Source organism: Spermophilus citellus (assembly GCF_964194105.1).
Source record: "Spermophilus citellus genome assembly, chromosome: 18".
NCBI lineage: Eukaryota > Metazoa > Chordata > Mammalia > Rodentia > Sciuridae > Spermophilus > Spermophilus citellus.
Genome location: NC_138200.1, coordinates 13,844,191 through 13,861,014, shown reverse-complemented (window position 1 = coordinate 13,861,014; position 16,824 = coordinate 13,844,191). Strand labels below are relative to the sequence as shown.

Here is a 16,824-nt window from a genome sequence, read left to right as displayed (position 1 = left end):
GGGGCACTTAACCCCTGACCTACATCCCTAGCCCTTTTTATTTTTGATTTAGAGACAAAGTCTCCTGGGTTGCTTCAGTTTTTGATTCTTTGGGACCATGCTGAGAGTGTTATTTAGCACAGCAAACCATTGTGAAGCATGGACTTATTTTGCAGATTCTAAAGGAATATGAATTTTTCCTTATCCAGATTCAATGGCACACATTGCTGGTAACCAGATATACTTGTATTTCCACAGGTAGTCTTAAACTTCATTATGGAATGCAGTTAAGTTATGCAGAAATATTTGTTCCTTTTGAGGTGTTCAAGAAGGCTTTGTGAGGTTTTGTAAAGAGGTTAGAATATCAAGTAACCTAGGGATAATTTTAGATAAGTACTGAAGCAATACCCTTTGGAGTATTTTGCCCTGTGTCCCACAGGGTGAGGGTTACAACATGGATGAGGGACAAGTGGACTCTCTGCAGCCTGAGTGAGTTATGATAATTGCATGGTTCTTCTTGTGGCCTCGGACTTCCTATGCACACATTCTGAATGGTTTCAGTTGGTTGTGAGGCAGACTTTTTGCAGCTTTCCAGAGGTCTCCCCATCTATTCAACTCTCTTGGTAGACTTCCCTGAGAAATCTAACCACGGTGACTTCCCTGAATTCTCAACTGTTTCTTCAACACTATTTCCTCTATTGGCTTCCCTTGAGTTTCCAATATTTCATATAGTTGATTTTTTTAGTTGTTTCATGTGGGAGTAAAATTTCAGTTGCTGTTACTCCATCTTAACCAGAAGCAAAAATTCAGTAAGTGCTACTTAAATGATTGCTATAACTGTAAACTTTTCCTTAGATTCTCACCTGGTCTGGTGGGGAAAAGCATAGATTTTTGACTTGGTTTTAAACCTGACTTCACCATTTCCTGGCTGTGTGATCATGGGAAGTGATTTAACCTTTCTGGGCTTCAGTGTCCTCCTCTGGAATGCATCTATTCTGTAGGGTTATTGTGAGAATGAAATTATTTGACATGTGTGAATATTCAGCACAGTGTCTGATGGGGAGCAGGGAATCCTGAGCTTGAGTACTAAGATTTGTACTAGAGACATATAGTACCCCTGTTACATTTCTCCACTATTTCTACTTTCTACAGATATGAACATGTTGGTTGAGTGCAAATTCTAGTGCCAGTTTGACCCAGGTTTGGAACCTGATTTCTCTATCTGGTAGTCCTGACTTCAAAAGGATTGGTTAATCTCTCTATACTTCAGTTTCTTTATCTGTTTTTGTTTTCTTCTCTGAAAAATGGATTGTTGTGAAACTAGGAGATCTGATACATGATAAAGTGGTTAGTACAGAGCTTGATTCATGGTGTCTAAAAGTGTTCTTTTATTTATCGTCATGATGACCTTCACCATAAGCATATTTGTAATTACAAATGCTGAACTCTAAATACCACACAGTGATAGACGACAGGGTCATATAATAGCTGCTACTCATCTAGCATATCCTTCCATCTTACCTCAAGGACCTACAACACCACCAACTGGGATACTTGGTTGTAGGACTCCAGGGGCAGTCATTCACATTATAGTCCGAGTGAGTGAAGTCTCTAGGAGTGACGCAATACACTCATACTGGTGACTCTGATGGAAAAAGTGAAGGACCAGGCTGACCTTTAGTTTTATCTAGCTCTGCCTGCAGGAAGCTGATTTCTTCCAAGATCTGCTTCTCAAGGTTTCATTGTCCTGCCCTGATGTTATGCAGGATGAAGTCAGCACATTTTCTTGGGACCTTCCACTTGTTACCTTTGGAGAAAATGATACCAAAAGCTAAGTCCTTGTTTACATTTTTTTTTTTTTTTGTATCAGGGATTGAACTCAGAGTACTCGACCACTGAGCCACATTCCCAGCCCTATTTTGTATTATATTTAGAGACAGGGTCTCACTGAGCTGCCTAGGGCCTCACTAAGTTGCTGAGGCTGGCTTTGAACTTGTGATCCTCCTGCCTCAGCCTCCTGAGCCGCTAGGATTACAGGCATGTGCCACTGCACCTGGCCTTGTTTCCATTTTCAAACCAATAATGGGGACAACGTTGTGAGAAAAGGTAAAATTTTATTGATTTTTTTTTTTTTTTTATGAAAGGAGAAATACAGGGGAATCCTGTCCCAGAGGCTGTGATTCTCCCTGTCAGGGGGAACATGTGGCTTTTAAAAGAGGAAATGAAGGCTGGAATCCAAGTAGTATCAGTAGGGATAATTAGCTGGTTTTCTTGAGAGCCATTGCTCCAGTTCCTGGGTTTGGAGTTTCTTTGTTCCTTTGTGCAGTAAGGACATGACACATTAGCCTGGGATGGGAAAAATGTTTCCCCTGCAGGTAGGAGGAGGGAGAGTGGGAAGAAGAAGGAGAAAGCAAAGGAGGAAAAAATGGAAAAAGAGAAGAAAGAAGGCATAAAATTTTTTAAAAATAAGTGCTCCCCTGTTACAGTTCCCACTGTCGATTCCTACCTTCTGTTTCTATGGAAAAGAGGCAACAATATTTCCAAACTGTTTCCTGCTGAAATGGGTGATGAAGGGGATCCTATTATTGTTATTTTTCCTTCTGAGCTTTTACCAGAAGTCATGGAGAGGTGATGCCAACCTTGGTGGGGACCCGAGAACAGGATAATCATGCATAGCAGTTACTATCGGACTGATCTGCTGTTTTACTGTTTTGATCTAGTTTTTTCCTCTGTTATAGTCACAATCCCCCTCCCCGCCACAGTACCAGGAAGGGTGTCCCATACACTATTCTATAGGAGTTAAATTTAAGCCTGTTTCTGGGGGTCATTTGTATTCAGAAGTGAGCAATTGGTAATACCTTATCCCATTGCAGATGAGCTTATTGGCACAACTTAGCCACTGTTTTCTTTAAGGTATAATCCCATAATCTTTTCTTTTTTTTTCTTTCTGTAGATTGGGGGCTTTAGGATGCATGCACTTCCATGGGATATCCTATGTTTTGCTCACTTGCTGGGTCACTATTATAATGAGCCATAGTCTGTTGTCAGTCTGCATCAAGGAGGGGAGCTCATTAGGATTAGCTCTGAAGCTTTTTCTGTTCTGGTGGAATAAATCTCAGCTCATCCTGAAAAGATGTCTACTATTACAAGCAGTTATCTGAAGTTTTCCATGGCATGGGATATGAGGGTCATTAGGAGCCTGCATTTCTACATATTGTGTTTCTTTCCCGGTAGGCTGGTTACCTTTCAGTCTTTGGCATGTTTTGGGCACACAGGACACAGTTTTGAGTTCTGTGCTGAATAGTCTGTTGGCGGTGTGGTCCCCACAAGTGGGGCTTGGTGAACTTTACAAAGGTGTCCCTCTCATAGTGAGTACTCTCAAATAGATGTTTCTTTCTTTTTCTTTTTTTTCCCAAGGGCCAGACCAGTGTTCAGACAGGAGGATTAGCCCCTGGGAATTCTCTCTTCACTTTGCAGTGCTCTCCCAGGAGTCAGAACTCCACTCTGGCCTGTTTCTTACCCTCCTCAGTATGAAGAGCTTTAAGTCTAATACAGGTTGAGATATTAGGGCTCCTAATATATATAAATTTATTTTAAATTTTGCTTCCCTATTGGCTGCCTATCAGTCGCCTGATTTTGCCCCACCACCTAAGTGGCAGTCTCTTGAAGACCTGGATAGTGCATGATCTGATTTAACCACAGCCTGTATCAACATCAACATTTTAAGGTCATGTTTAACGTCCTTGTTTTCAGAGGTGAAGATTCCTCTTTCTTTCCACATAGCTCTGTGTGCATGTAATATCCTGAAAGCATATTTTGAGTCAGCTTAAATGTTTACCTCCTTTCCTTTGGTCAGTCTGAGAACTCGTGTCAGAACAATTCTTTCAGCTTTCTGGGCTGATGATTCCAGTAGTAAAGCCCCAGTTTCCAGTATCTGTTGTTTCATGATCACAGCATATCCCATTATCTGCTGGCTATTGTCCATGAAGCTGCTCCCATTGGTGAATAGGTCCCAGTCTGGCCATATGATAGGCTGATAAGAGAATCCAACTTGGCTGGAGTAACAGTCTTCAGGATCTCTGAGCAGTAGTGTTGTATTGGCTCATTGTCATCTGCTGGCTGCAGGGTTCCTGGATTTAAGGTGGACACAGTTTTAAGCTTGACATTTGGTTTGTCTAGTAGGATGGCTTGGTATCTCCCCATACTCCCAGCTGTCTGCCAGTGGTCACCCTTCTGTTAGTAGGACCTGGACTTTGTGAGGAACAAACACAGTGATGGGTTGCCCTAGAGTGGATCTCTCAGGCTCTTGGGGTGAATCACAAGAGGCAGCTACTGCCCAGAGGCCAGGGGATGATCTTTTTCTGTGTGGTCAAGCTGTTTTGACAATAGGCTATTGGTAATGATATGTCTCCCAATGCTTATAAGAACCGCACGGGCTGGACCTGGTTTCTTCTGAATACATAAGTGCAGGCAGGCCTAGGGCAGGGACTGTCATGAGGCTTTGTTTTGACTTTTTCAAAGGCAGCTTAAGATTCTGAGGTCCAAATCAAAGGTTTTATTTCTGTTTCTTTTGAGGTCTCATAGAGAGGTTAAAATTAGGAATCCAATAGGACAGAATCCTGCCATTTCCAGAAGCACACATAACTGCCTCCAGTGCTGGGTTCTCTCTGTCACATGCACTGTCTCTCTTTTTTGGTACTGAGGATTGAGTGTGCTTTACCACTGAGCTACATCCCAGTACCATTTTATTTTTTATTTTGAAATAATGTAGTCTTGCTATGTTGCTGAGGCTGGCCTTGAACTTGCCATCCTTCTGCTCAGCCTCCTGTGTTGCTAGGATCATGGCTATGCACCACACTACCTCTGGCAGTGCCTGGGTTCAGTAAGGCTCAAGATGGTCTGCTTCCAATCTAATATCAGACTTTGGGTTCTATGGCTAATCTGGAATCTCAGACAAGTGATTTGTTGTTTATAAATAGGAGTTTTTTTTTCCAGTAGACACCTTATATTCACATGAGACAAGGTAATAGTATTTGAAAGGCAGTGTTTACAGCCATAAGCATTGCCATGGCTATATGCAGGTCACCCATATATTGCAAAGGGTTTCCTTGATCCAGCCTTAATCCTCACAGGTCTTTTTTGAGGCTTTCATTAAACATATTCCTTCCTGATACATGTTTAGAGAAATGGAATTTGTAAATTCCTTACACACAGAAGCCCTCTCTGACCTTTAGGATGAATCAGGCTTCTCCTATGGGTTCTTGCGCATCTAGGATTCTCACATCACAACTCTGATGAGTCTGAAATGTCACAGCCTGTTGACAAGGCTGTTTTTTTCCATTGGACTGAGAACTCTAGAAGGACAAGGTCCAATGATCTTTGACTATGCTGATCTCAAAACAAAGCACACTATTTCATTGAACTTCAGTCAGTCCTCCCAAAAGCAAGTTGAGGGTCAGACTGGGAGACCAGGAGTATACAGCTATTAAGTGAAAGATTCAGGCTCTTCCCTTTGAACTGCATGTGGAATGATTAAATAGAGGCTATTTTAAACAACACATTACACATTTAGTTCACAGATTTCTCCAGTCCAAATTTGATCAGGTCTCCTTATATTCATGTCTTCTCCTCCCTGGCATACCTGGATTGTTGAAGTCATAAGCTGAAGCCAGAGGGCTGGAAAGGAAGTTGAGGAACTGACTTGTCTTCTTCTGTTTTGTGTGGCTATAGCAAAATATCACAGATATTTATAATGAACAGAAATTTAGTTTCTTCCTGTTCTGGAGGCTGGAAAGTCCAAGATCAAGGGATTCACATCTGGTGAGCTTTCTTGCTGAATCATCCTGTTGTTCGAGGCAGAAGGGCAAGAGAGAACAAGAGGCCAAACTCACCCTCTAGTAATGGTACCAATACCACCCACGAGATGGAGTCCTCATGGCTTAATTACCTCTTAAAGGTCCTGCCTCTTAGTACTGTGACAATGGCAACTAATTTTTCAACATAAATTTTGCAGGGGACAAACATTCAAATCACAGTTTGACTTCATTATTAGTAAAAAGCTTTTTATTCCTAGACATCTCTGATTTAAGTCTTGGGAACATCTGGAACTCATCTCATGGTAGGGGCAGGGCGTCCCCATGCGACTATACAGGGTTGAAAAGGGAAGCCTCAGATGTAGTTCTCCAGGTCATGACATGTTCAGCCAGGCTTGTTTCTCAGTCTCATATTAAACTTCATCATATATATTTATATGTTTATTTATTTATTTAGGGTACTGGGGATTGAACTCAGGGGCACTCAACCACTGAGCCACATCCCCAGCCCTATTTAGTATTTATTTAGAGACACAGTCTCACTGAGTTGCTTAGCACCTTGCCATTGCTAAAGCTGGCTTTGAACTCAAGATCCTCCTGCTTCAGCCTCCAGAGCTTCTGGGATTACAGATATGTGCCACCGAGCCTGTTCATATATTTTGAATAAAGATTTTAAAGAGTTTGAAAATCCCAGTGATAATTGACTTTTCTGAGTTGAAATAGGACAAGCCATTGATTTTTCAGTGAGCCCTGGAGTTATGGTTCAAGATGGACATGTTTGGAGTTTACCAATGGAATTGATAAAGGATTGATAAGTTGTATTGTTATCTAATGAGATTAGATTGAGTATGAGGTTAGATCAAGTATGCAGTTGATAAAGGGAATGTATTTGGGTGAATGGAGTTGATAACATAATGGGGATGGGTAGAATAGAATATTAAAGCCTATTCATTACAAGGGACGAAATCATAAATGATAAAGTCAGATTAATTTATTTGATACATTGCCGCAGTCTGGCTGGGCACAGAATCACGAGCCACTCAAGCAGGAACAAAACTTTATTTTTTTTCTTTTTTTTTTTATTTAAAGAGAGAGTGAGGAGAGAGAGAGAGAGAGAGAGAGAGAGAGAGAGAGAGAGAGAGAGAGAAAGAATTTTTAATATTTATTTTTTAGTTCTCTGCGGACACAACATCTTTGTTGGTATGTGGTGCTGAGGATCGAACCTGGGCCGCAAGCATGCTAGGCGAGCGCGCTACCGCTTGAGCCACATCCCCAGCCCCCAAAACTTTATTTTTGAAAATGCCGCCAATACCCCGTACATGTCCGGGAAGAGGCTGGTCCACCCACGCGGTGGTGTTCTACCGGAACCGGGAACACAAGTTCCTCCCCCGGAATTCCCTCCTACTGTACTTCCCCAACCAATGGGAACTCTCCAGGAGTCCTGCAGCAGACCAAGGTGAACAGCAGGAGTCCAATATCCATATGAATGCAAATCTTAACATAATCATATCATCTCAATGGCTAGCTGGCGTCACCTTACAACCAAAAGTGCCATGCATCACATTACTTGGCTGTGGCTCTTAGCAATACATGGTAGAGTGCAATACAGAGGCACTGTGGGGTGGCAGTCAACAAGTGGAATGAGAAAAGTGCCTTGTGTAAGATTTAGGTTCCTGCTAAAGAATTCAAAGGAGGGCCTAAAGATATGTAGGGATAAATTCTAGATTGGCTGGTCTTTCCAAAGAGGAACTAAGAAGTGGGGACTAACTAGGGATTGAGTTGTGAGCCATGAAATATAGTGATTTAACAATTGGGTGTTACCTATACTACCTGGGTACAAAAAAGCAGTCTGGGGGAGTCATTAGTGAGAAATCATATTCAGTCCGTATAGGGTATTCCTATAGTGTTTATAATTGCCACATGACTTTGGAAGGAAAAACGCATCCTTTTAACTTTGTAGCTAGCTTTATCTGCATCTCTGTTTGCAGCTTGATTAACGACAGGACTCTTTTTTTTTTCCTTTTTGAATTCAAGCTGATTTTCATTCTTCCAGAATTTTACTTTTTCAAAATGAGAATGGGGTATGGGATGACTTTGATATATTAGTGTTGGGTTTGGGTTGATGTTAGGTTGTTACATGATGGGTTAAATTTGGTGATTGATTTGTAGGCTGTATGGAAACTAGTTGGGGACTGGCCAAATTGGAAAGTGTTTGGGATAGAAGAGATAGGCGTTGGAATTGGGGAGAAATCATAAATTTATTTAACCAATGGTAGTAGCATTAGCTTGGTTATGGAAATTTACAATGGGTAACAGGTTGGGGTTGGGGTGGACAGTAAGGTTCAGTGCTGATTAATTGACTTGTTAATTGAGGTGGAATTTGGGTGTAATATTGATGTTAAAATAAAAATTGGTTTGAGAATAGGATTGGGCTTGAAATGGAAATTGGGACTGAACAAAAGCGCAATTTAAGGTGGTGATGGTGTTTAGGGCTGGTGACGTTTGGACAGCTTCATCCCATTCCTGGATTGTGCAGTTTCCCTGCCATATATAGTGGGTCAAAGACTGCATGGGACATCAAGAACTGGAGGACTATGTTGTGCAATCACAATGGGGAAGGAATTTTCAGCAGTGGAGAATAAAGGGGCAAGCTTGTCACTTTCCTTGAAAAATAAGAGGCAGCCGCTGCAGACACTGAGGTTCTTACCACACACCACAAGGACCTCCTTCACAGCTTGGTACACACTGAAGATTACCACTAGCCTTCTGCCTGTGGGCAGAAGGATAGAGCTCATGTTTGTCATTTTTATCCCCTACCTCCCAAGTTGAGGGGACATACACCTCTGTGAAGATCAGTGTATTTTGGGAGAGAAGCTGTAGCATGTTTCCCAGGAGTGGTAAAGGCCTAGGTATGGGAGCAGTCTGTCTGTCCTTGCTCCTTGAGCTGAGGTCAGGCATAGACAGAGAAGAGCCAGGGGCAGGAGTTAGATGACTGCGTTGAAATGTCCTGGTGAAGAATGTTTTAGGCAACAACTGAGAAGAAAAGTGGGAGGACTTGTGTCTGGGAAGGGACATGCTGCATTTTTCATCTCCACCTGGGTCATGTCTTCCCTAGACCTTAGAAATGGGATAAGATGAGGCAAGGAGAAGACCAAGAAAGGAATAGAGACAGGAAGAATCAAACATGGGAGAGAAAGGGAAAAATGGGGAAGGGAAGAGGAGAGGAAAATAAAGCAGACAGAGGGAGGGAGGGAGAGAGAGAGAGGGAGGGAGGGAGAGAGGAAGAAGAAAAAATTAGGTGGAGAGTGATGGAAACAGAGGGCGTGAGAGAAGGGAAGAGCCAGAGAAACTGAGAGGTAGAGACAGAAATAGCTAAACAGTGAGTGACTTCTATAGAGAGGTAGAAATAGAGATGGAGACAGAGACTCACAGACTGCAGACCCACAGAGACATGGAGAGGATAAGGAAAGGATCTCTCTCTTTCCTCCCGCCTGTCCTCTTCTCCTCTCTGCCTTTGTATTTTCCATCTTATTTCATCTTTCCACCTTTCTGGGTCTTTTTTACTTTCCCCATGTGATCCTGGTTGGTGCATCTGTGGTTGTTCAACAGGTGTCTCAAGGTTGGCGTGTGGACTAGGGCAGTGTTTAGGTAAGAAGTTTCCTCAGCTTTCTCACATTGCCACAGTTCATCATCTGTATATCAGGGAATTCCCCTGGCCACCAAATGGCTGAGCAGGTTAAGGACCCAGGATGACAGCTCTAGGGGCAGGTTGTCGCTCTCTTCCTCATGGTTCCTGAGCTCCTGTGTTATAGATGATGTGAATGAGAGAGTTAGAGATCCCCAAATAGTATATTCACAGAATCACTGTTTCTGTGGGTAACAGGCTGAGAGTCGTGGAAATGTTTACTCTTAGATGTATTCTGATTTAGAATCATGAAATGTAAGGATCATAAGCTCTTTTTTTTAAATCTTCAATTTGTGTATTTATTTATTTATTTTTATGTGGTGCTGAGGATTGAACTTAGTGCCTCATGTGTACGAGGCAAGTGTTCTACCACTGAGCCCCAGGCCCAGCCCCAGCCCTGGAACATAAGCTCTTTAATTCACTAGAATTTTTATTTATTTATTTATTTATTAGTTGTAGGTAGGCACAATACCTTTATTTTATTTATTTATTTTTATGTGGTGCTGAGGATCGAACCCAGGGCCTCTCATGTACTAGGCGAGTGCTTTACCACTGAGCCACAGCCCCAGCTCCTTCACTGAATTTAATCTCCATGAGGTCTGGGATTTGTGTTTGTGTTTTGATCTATCAATTTCCAACTGCCTGGGCTCTATTGGCATTGAGAAAATGATTATTCACTTTGTGAATAACAAACATAGCTAAGAAAGCATTCAGGTGGCAAATTTGCAGCACTTCTGTTACCCATGGTTGACGTAGCTACTTGTGGCACTCTTCACAGTTCCAAGTCTCTTTCACAAAATAGCCTGGCAGACGTCACCAGTTGATGGGTTTGACATTGCAGATGAAACTTCCTTACCCCATCTTCTTGAACTCAGACTCAGAGAAAAGAAGGGAGTTGTGAAATGGAACTAGAATCTGAGTTTTCTGGTCTAGCTACTCTCTACTGCACTCTCCTTTCTTCTTGTCTCCATCTGTACCTGCACTTTCTGCCTGAAGACAGGCATACATCCCAAACAGACTATCATAACTCAGCATAATACCCACAGCAATGACTTGGCTGGGTTGAACCCAGGACCTCCTGCTCCAGCATCCTCTTGGGTACTGTTGTAAGAGGACAGGGACCTGATAAGACCTGTGAGCAGCTGGCAGTGCTGATTAAAGAGGACCTGCAAAGAGCCTCCTCCTGTCTGTGGCCTACTTCTAGCATTTTCTGAGTTACTTTCATGTACTCTATTTCTCTTGCTGGATTGTGCTCCCAATTCTGCTTCCATTCTAGGTTCAGTTGCTCAGAAAAATGACCTCAGAGCTGAGTGAACTAACAGTGTACCGTACCAAATCATGACCCTGTGACAGAATGCCATATGGAGGGGCTACAGGGACAGCATCTCTGTAATCTTGGAGAGGAAGTTCTCAAGGGACAGGGTTTTTTTTCCCTCCCCCTAGGACCTCCTTGTACCCAGGAATAGAGAAAAAGTTTTGAGCAATAAGTTGGATAAGAGACTCAGGAAGAACTTGGTAGATGTGGTGCCATTTCTGCTTCTGTCTTCTGGGACAGTTGATTTCATGAGGCTTCTTGGACAAGACTTTATGGATTATAGAATTGTCAAATGCCACATGACTGATCAGAGCTACCTCAAGCTAGCAGGACATTTTTAGGTCATCTTTATGTAGGAATTTTTTATAAGTCTGCCCATCAATTTGGTTCACTGAAAAAATTCCATTTACTTTTCAAAAACACTATTTTATAATAATTAAAACATTTAAAATTGTGGTTAAAAACATAATAAAATTTATCATTTTAACCATAGAGAATTCTTTGATGTTTTATAAATGCATAAGTACCCCACCACTTCTGAACAACTGGAACACCTCAGAGAATTAACTTGTATTTCTTGCTTTGTATTGAGATTCTCCCAGACTCTGAACTCCTGCCATCCAAGGATCTGTTCTCTGCTTTAATATTTTTGCATTTTTTTGGAATGTTATATAAATGTTTACAAAGTATGGAATCTTTTAAGACTGAGCTCTTTCATCCAGAGTGATTCCTTTGAGAGTCATCCATGTTCTAACGTGTGCCAATAGTTCTTTTTATTCCTGGGTAGTTTCGTTGTGTGTATGTGCCATAGTTTGTTTATCCATTCATCTGTGAAGAACGTTTGGATCATTTCCAGTTTCTGGAGATTAAGAATAAAGTTTCTATAAGCATTCGTGTACCGGATTTTGTGTGAACATAAGTTTTCAGTTTTTAAGGATAAATACCCAGAAGTGGAATTGGGAGCTCTCTGGCTATTGTATATTTAACTCTTTAAGAAACTGGCAAATTGTTTTCTAGAACAGTTGTGTCCTTTTGCATTTCTTTCACTAAGATATGAGAGCTCTGGTTGCTGTAAATTTTCTCTAGGTACTTCAATAATTTTTATTTCAGCTATTTTAATAAGTATGTAGGAAGCTGGGCAGGGTTGCACATGCCTATAATCCCAGAGGCTCGGGAGGCTGAGACAGGAGGATCGTGAGTTCAAAGCCAGACTTAGCAACTAAGTGCTAAGCCTCAGTACTAACAATTTAGAGAGACCCTGTCTCTAAATAAAATACAAAATAGGACTGGGGATGTGGCTCAGTGGCCTAGTATCTCCCTTGTACCCCTAAAATGGTATGTAGGATGTCTCACTGGGGCTTAAGAACATTTAATGGCTAAGATGCCTGACATTGATTTATGTGCTTTTTTGTCATTTCTATATATACTTTAATGAAATAGGTATCCATCTTTAGCTCACTTTAAAACTGGGTTGTGTTTTGAGAGTTCTTTATATATTTTTAAATGCTAATCCTTTGATTTCCATGTGAGTTTTAAATATTTCCTCCAAGCCTGTGGTTTATCTTTTCATTCTCTGCATAGTGTTCCATGAAGAGGAAATGCCTTTAATTTTGAAGAATTCCAATCTGTCAGTTTTTATTTTGTAAATGACACTTTTGGCATTGTATTGAAGAATTCTGTGGTGGACTAAATAAAGGCCCCATAAATCTCCAACTCTTAATCTAGGACCTATGGATATTACCATGTGTGGTAAATGGTTCTTCACAGATAAAGTTAAGGATAATAGGATGGGAATATCATACTGGATTATTTGAGTGGACCCTACGTGTAATCACAAGAACCTTGGCAAGAAGGAGGCAGAGGGAGATTTGACCTCAGACAGCAAAGGAGAATGCACTGTGGCCATACAGGCAGACATGGAATGATGTAGCCACAAGCTAGGCAACATCAGAAGCCACCAGAACCTGGAAAGGCAAGAGACAGGTTTTCCTTGGACTTTCCAGAGGGAATGTAGCTTTGAATCTTGATAATTTTCCCTCAGGCTAAACTGACTTTGGTCTTTTGTTCACCAAAAGAGGATGCACATTCATTGTTTTAAGCTACCAAGTTTGAGCTAATATGTTATAATAACTACAGGAAAACTACTACTGAAAATGTTGGTGATATTGGAACTGGACCATGGATAGAGGCTGGAATAATCTGGAGGTGTATGATAGAAAAGTTTCTTCTTGTTACTTAGAGTATAAAGTGAACAGAAGGAGATAAATTGAGGGAAATACTATCAAAATAGAGCTTTGACGCCTTGGGAAATTCTCAATCTCCCCTAATTGCAAGAGACACTAAAATTAGGAGATTTAATATCAGGGAAGTTTGTTCTAAAGGAGAAAGCAAGGGTGTGGCTTGACAAAGCCTTTTTTACTAGTGACTCTGAAAGATCAAAAATAACAAAATATTACTTTGCACATAGAGCACTTTGAAGATTGTGTGTGACTCATGGATTGCTTTATCCATCTCAACAGAAGCTGAGAACAGAAATGAGATTGTCAGCAAATGTTTGTGTTTGCTCTGTGAAGTGAATTTCCATGGTATACATAGAGAATCCCCAGGGTTTTAAGGATGGCACACCAGCAAAAATATTGCCAGATTGGCCTTGAAAGGGAGAAACAAGATTTAATTAGTCAGACTTACTGGATTATACAGGCAGTAAACACACTGATAAAACTACACAGTTGCAATCACCTATTGTCTTTCATGAAAAAGGAAGGATGAGTCTAAGAGCAGAGCCTCAGCGTCTGAGTAGAGCTGTGCTGTGTGAATTGGAAGTCAATCTGGTACTCACAGATTACAGAGGAGAGAATGAGGAGTCGGGCATGCTGGAAATGGAAATATTTTGTGAGGATTACACACTTATCTAAGAATTAGGTTCTACTGAAAGTCTCAGAGCACCCACCATTGACCAAATTCCATCAGGAATGTTCAAGGGTGGGGCAGCAGCTGCATGAAGAAGTTCAGTGGTGCTTCTTTTCAACATATTCAGGATGGATGGTCAGAATGGTGGCCACAGAGATGAACTTATTTATAGTGTTAGGAGTGAAAGAACCCTAAGAGAACACAGGGTGTGTGGGGAGGCTGAACTTCCAGAAACCAGTGTCTGTTATTCTCTTAGTGCTTAGAACATTTAGAGGAATGGTCAGGAGATCTTGAACCACAGGGAGAGTTATGCAGATGCTTAATTTTTTTTAACATTATCAGAAGAAATACTTTATTTGGCCATATGAAATTGTGTGCCAGATTACTCTTTTTTCTTAATAAAATAAATGGAAATTTAAAAAAAATATATTAATGATTGTTCAGAATTTTATCTAAACAAATTTAGTAACGAGGAGAAAAATGACACCCAAGTTACTTTTTAAAAAGTGAGTTTATTAAAGTAGAAATCTGGTGTTTTTAATCTGTATGGTGAATAAGACTTCATGATTTTATCTTATTTTAAATAATCATATGGTGATATGATTAATTGATCATATGCTTAATTGATCATGGTGTCCAACAGACAGATAGTGGGGTTACAATAGAATTAGAAGAAGATACAATGGGGAGAAGAAGACTAAGGTGGTCAGTTCAATAAAAACTTACTAAGCCAACGTGTAAATCTTGAACACAGTCACCGAAAAGCTTGTTCTGAATAAGGATATGGTAGCAGCAGGGCAATCACACAGCATAGATTTCTCTCATCCTTCTAAAAGGGCTTAGGGCCAGCAGCAAAGCAAGAAAGTGTCCACTGGGGTGGAATCAATGAACAATCAAACACATAAAACAACTAAGCCAGCTGTTGGCAGCCAGCCTTAGCCACTAGAAACTCTGGAACTGGCAAGATGGCCCACAAGCAGAGTAAGTAGTACTTGATTTCTTTTGCTGTGTAAGAAATTATCATAAACATAGCAACTTAATGCAATGCAAATTAAGTTGTTCACAGTTCTTTTTTTTTTTTTCACAGTTCTGTATGCAGAAAGTTCAATATGACTTCACTGGGTTCTCTGGTTAGGATCTAATGAAGCTGCAGTCATGCTGTTGACTGGGCTCTTATCTATAGACTGGGAAGATAAGAGTCTTATCTTCACCTCCAGATTCATTCAGGTTTTTGGGTAAGTGCAATTCTTTGCAAGTGTAAGTCTAAGATTCCCCTTTCCTTGGGGTTGTCAGCTGATGGCCACTTTCAGTTTCTAAAGGCCTCTCACATTCTTTGCCACATGATCCCCTCCATCTTCAAATCCAGAAATTACACATGGAAGCCTCAGGCTTTGAATTTCTCTGATTACTTTTATCATCATTCCAGAGAGAATGTTTGATTTAAGGTATCAGGGGATTAAATAATTTAATCGCCCTGTCAGTCCATTGTGTTATGTAACACAACTCAATTATGGGAGGGTTCTGGGAATTATAGTGAGATGTTTTGCAGAACCATGGTAGAAATTCTGTCATGGCCCACTCAGTATCCCCAAAAGAGAGAAGAAGAAGAGGAAGGGGGCCAGCGGCTTCTTTACAATAATCTGTTCTTACAATAAATAATACCTTCCTGTGAGAAGTATTTCATTCTTAAGACAGACCATAATACCTTTTAAAGGCCTCATCTCTCGACACTGCCATATTTACAACCAGATGTCAACATGAGTTTTGGTGACTGCAAACCATGTTCAAACCATGGTGGATGGGTAAGGGGTTGGTGGTTTACAGTGATTATAATCCGGGGGGGAAAAGGAGGTGGATATGGCTACAAAGGGGTAGCTCTAGGGAGTTTTGTCATTATGGGGCAGCTCTGTATCTATTGTGTTGGTGGTTATAAGAATTTACACATGACTTGGTGGCTGAGGCAGGGGGATTGCAAGTTTAGGGCCTCAGCAACTTAGTGAAACCCTGAGTAACTTAGCAAAACCCTGTTTAAAAAATATCTACACCTAATAAAATCACACAAACACTCCAATACACCATATATACTTGCATGTTAAACTGGTGAAATCTGTATCAACTCTGTGGATTATATCAATATTAATTTTCTGCCTTTTGATATTGTACCATAGTTACTCAAGATGTTATCGAAGGGTGTGGAATATGTCACCCCAAAAATATGCCACTTTGGCATAAGGATTATTTTTAGGTAAAGTCATTTAGTAATAGCTGATGTACAAGGGTGATCTGATCTTCTTTTTTCTTCCTGAATACAGGAAATGAAACTCCAATGTGGATTGTGTCCTCTGTAAACCAGGAGGAAAGAGATGCTTATTAGAAATGGGAGTCAAGGACAAGAAAAATGTTCAGATGAATCCTTGTCTTCCTAGTCACTGCTCTATGATTAACTGCCTTAGCCCAAGCCTCTGTCTTGTATTTTTAAATAGCTCCACTTTTTCTAACTTAGGATTTAGGCATTTGGCTCTGACAGTTTCCTTGGGTCTTTCTTTTCCTTTGGGGATTTCCCTGTAGATGTAGAGATTTGTGTACATTTCTCCTGTTCATCTGGTGTGTGAGGCCCAGCTGGACATCCTGAGAGAGGAGAGGTAAAGTTTTGCTTCTCCTATAGTACCATTGGGAGTAACTGGATAAAGGAAACATAAGAATTCTCGTTTTTGCAACTTTTTTTGTGAATCTATAATTATCGCAAAATAAAAAGGAAAGAGAAATTATGTAGTGTTGATAGTATAAAACTGAATTCATTCTCTTCATTATAACTTTAAACATTTTCATTTATTTCTGCAGTTTTATATATATTTTTCTTCCTCCTTGCAGTATCTTTGGATTTTCTTTGTTGTTCTTTTTATAACTCTCTGTTTAAATAAAGGCATTCATTGCTATAAACTTCTTATATTGCTTTGGCTATATCCTATTAGTACCAGTATGTTGTGTTTCCATTTTTGTTTAGTTCTAGGAACTTTTAAATAACCCCTCTGATTTGTTCAATGACCAACTGATCATTCAAAAGAGTATTGTTCAATCACCATGTGTTCTATAATTTCCTTAGTTTCTCTTGGTATTAATTT

The 16,824-nt window shown here is 40.5% G+C and overlaps 1 protein-coding gene across 1 annotated transcript in view; it reads left to right on the top strand.

Moving 5' to 3' along the window:
• The first annotated feature begins 366 nt into the window (after nucleotides 1-366).
• LOC308638430 (cytochrome P450 2G1) overlaps nucleotides 367-16,824 on the top strand; it is a 90,993-nt gene continuing 74,535 nt past the window's right edge. Inside the window, exon 1 of the mRNA XM_081275871.1 lies at nucleotides 367-468. The gene's annotated coding sequence lies outside the window, so the exon portion shown is untranslated. The remainder of the gene's footprint in view (nucleotides 469-16,824) is intronic.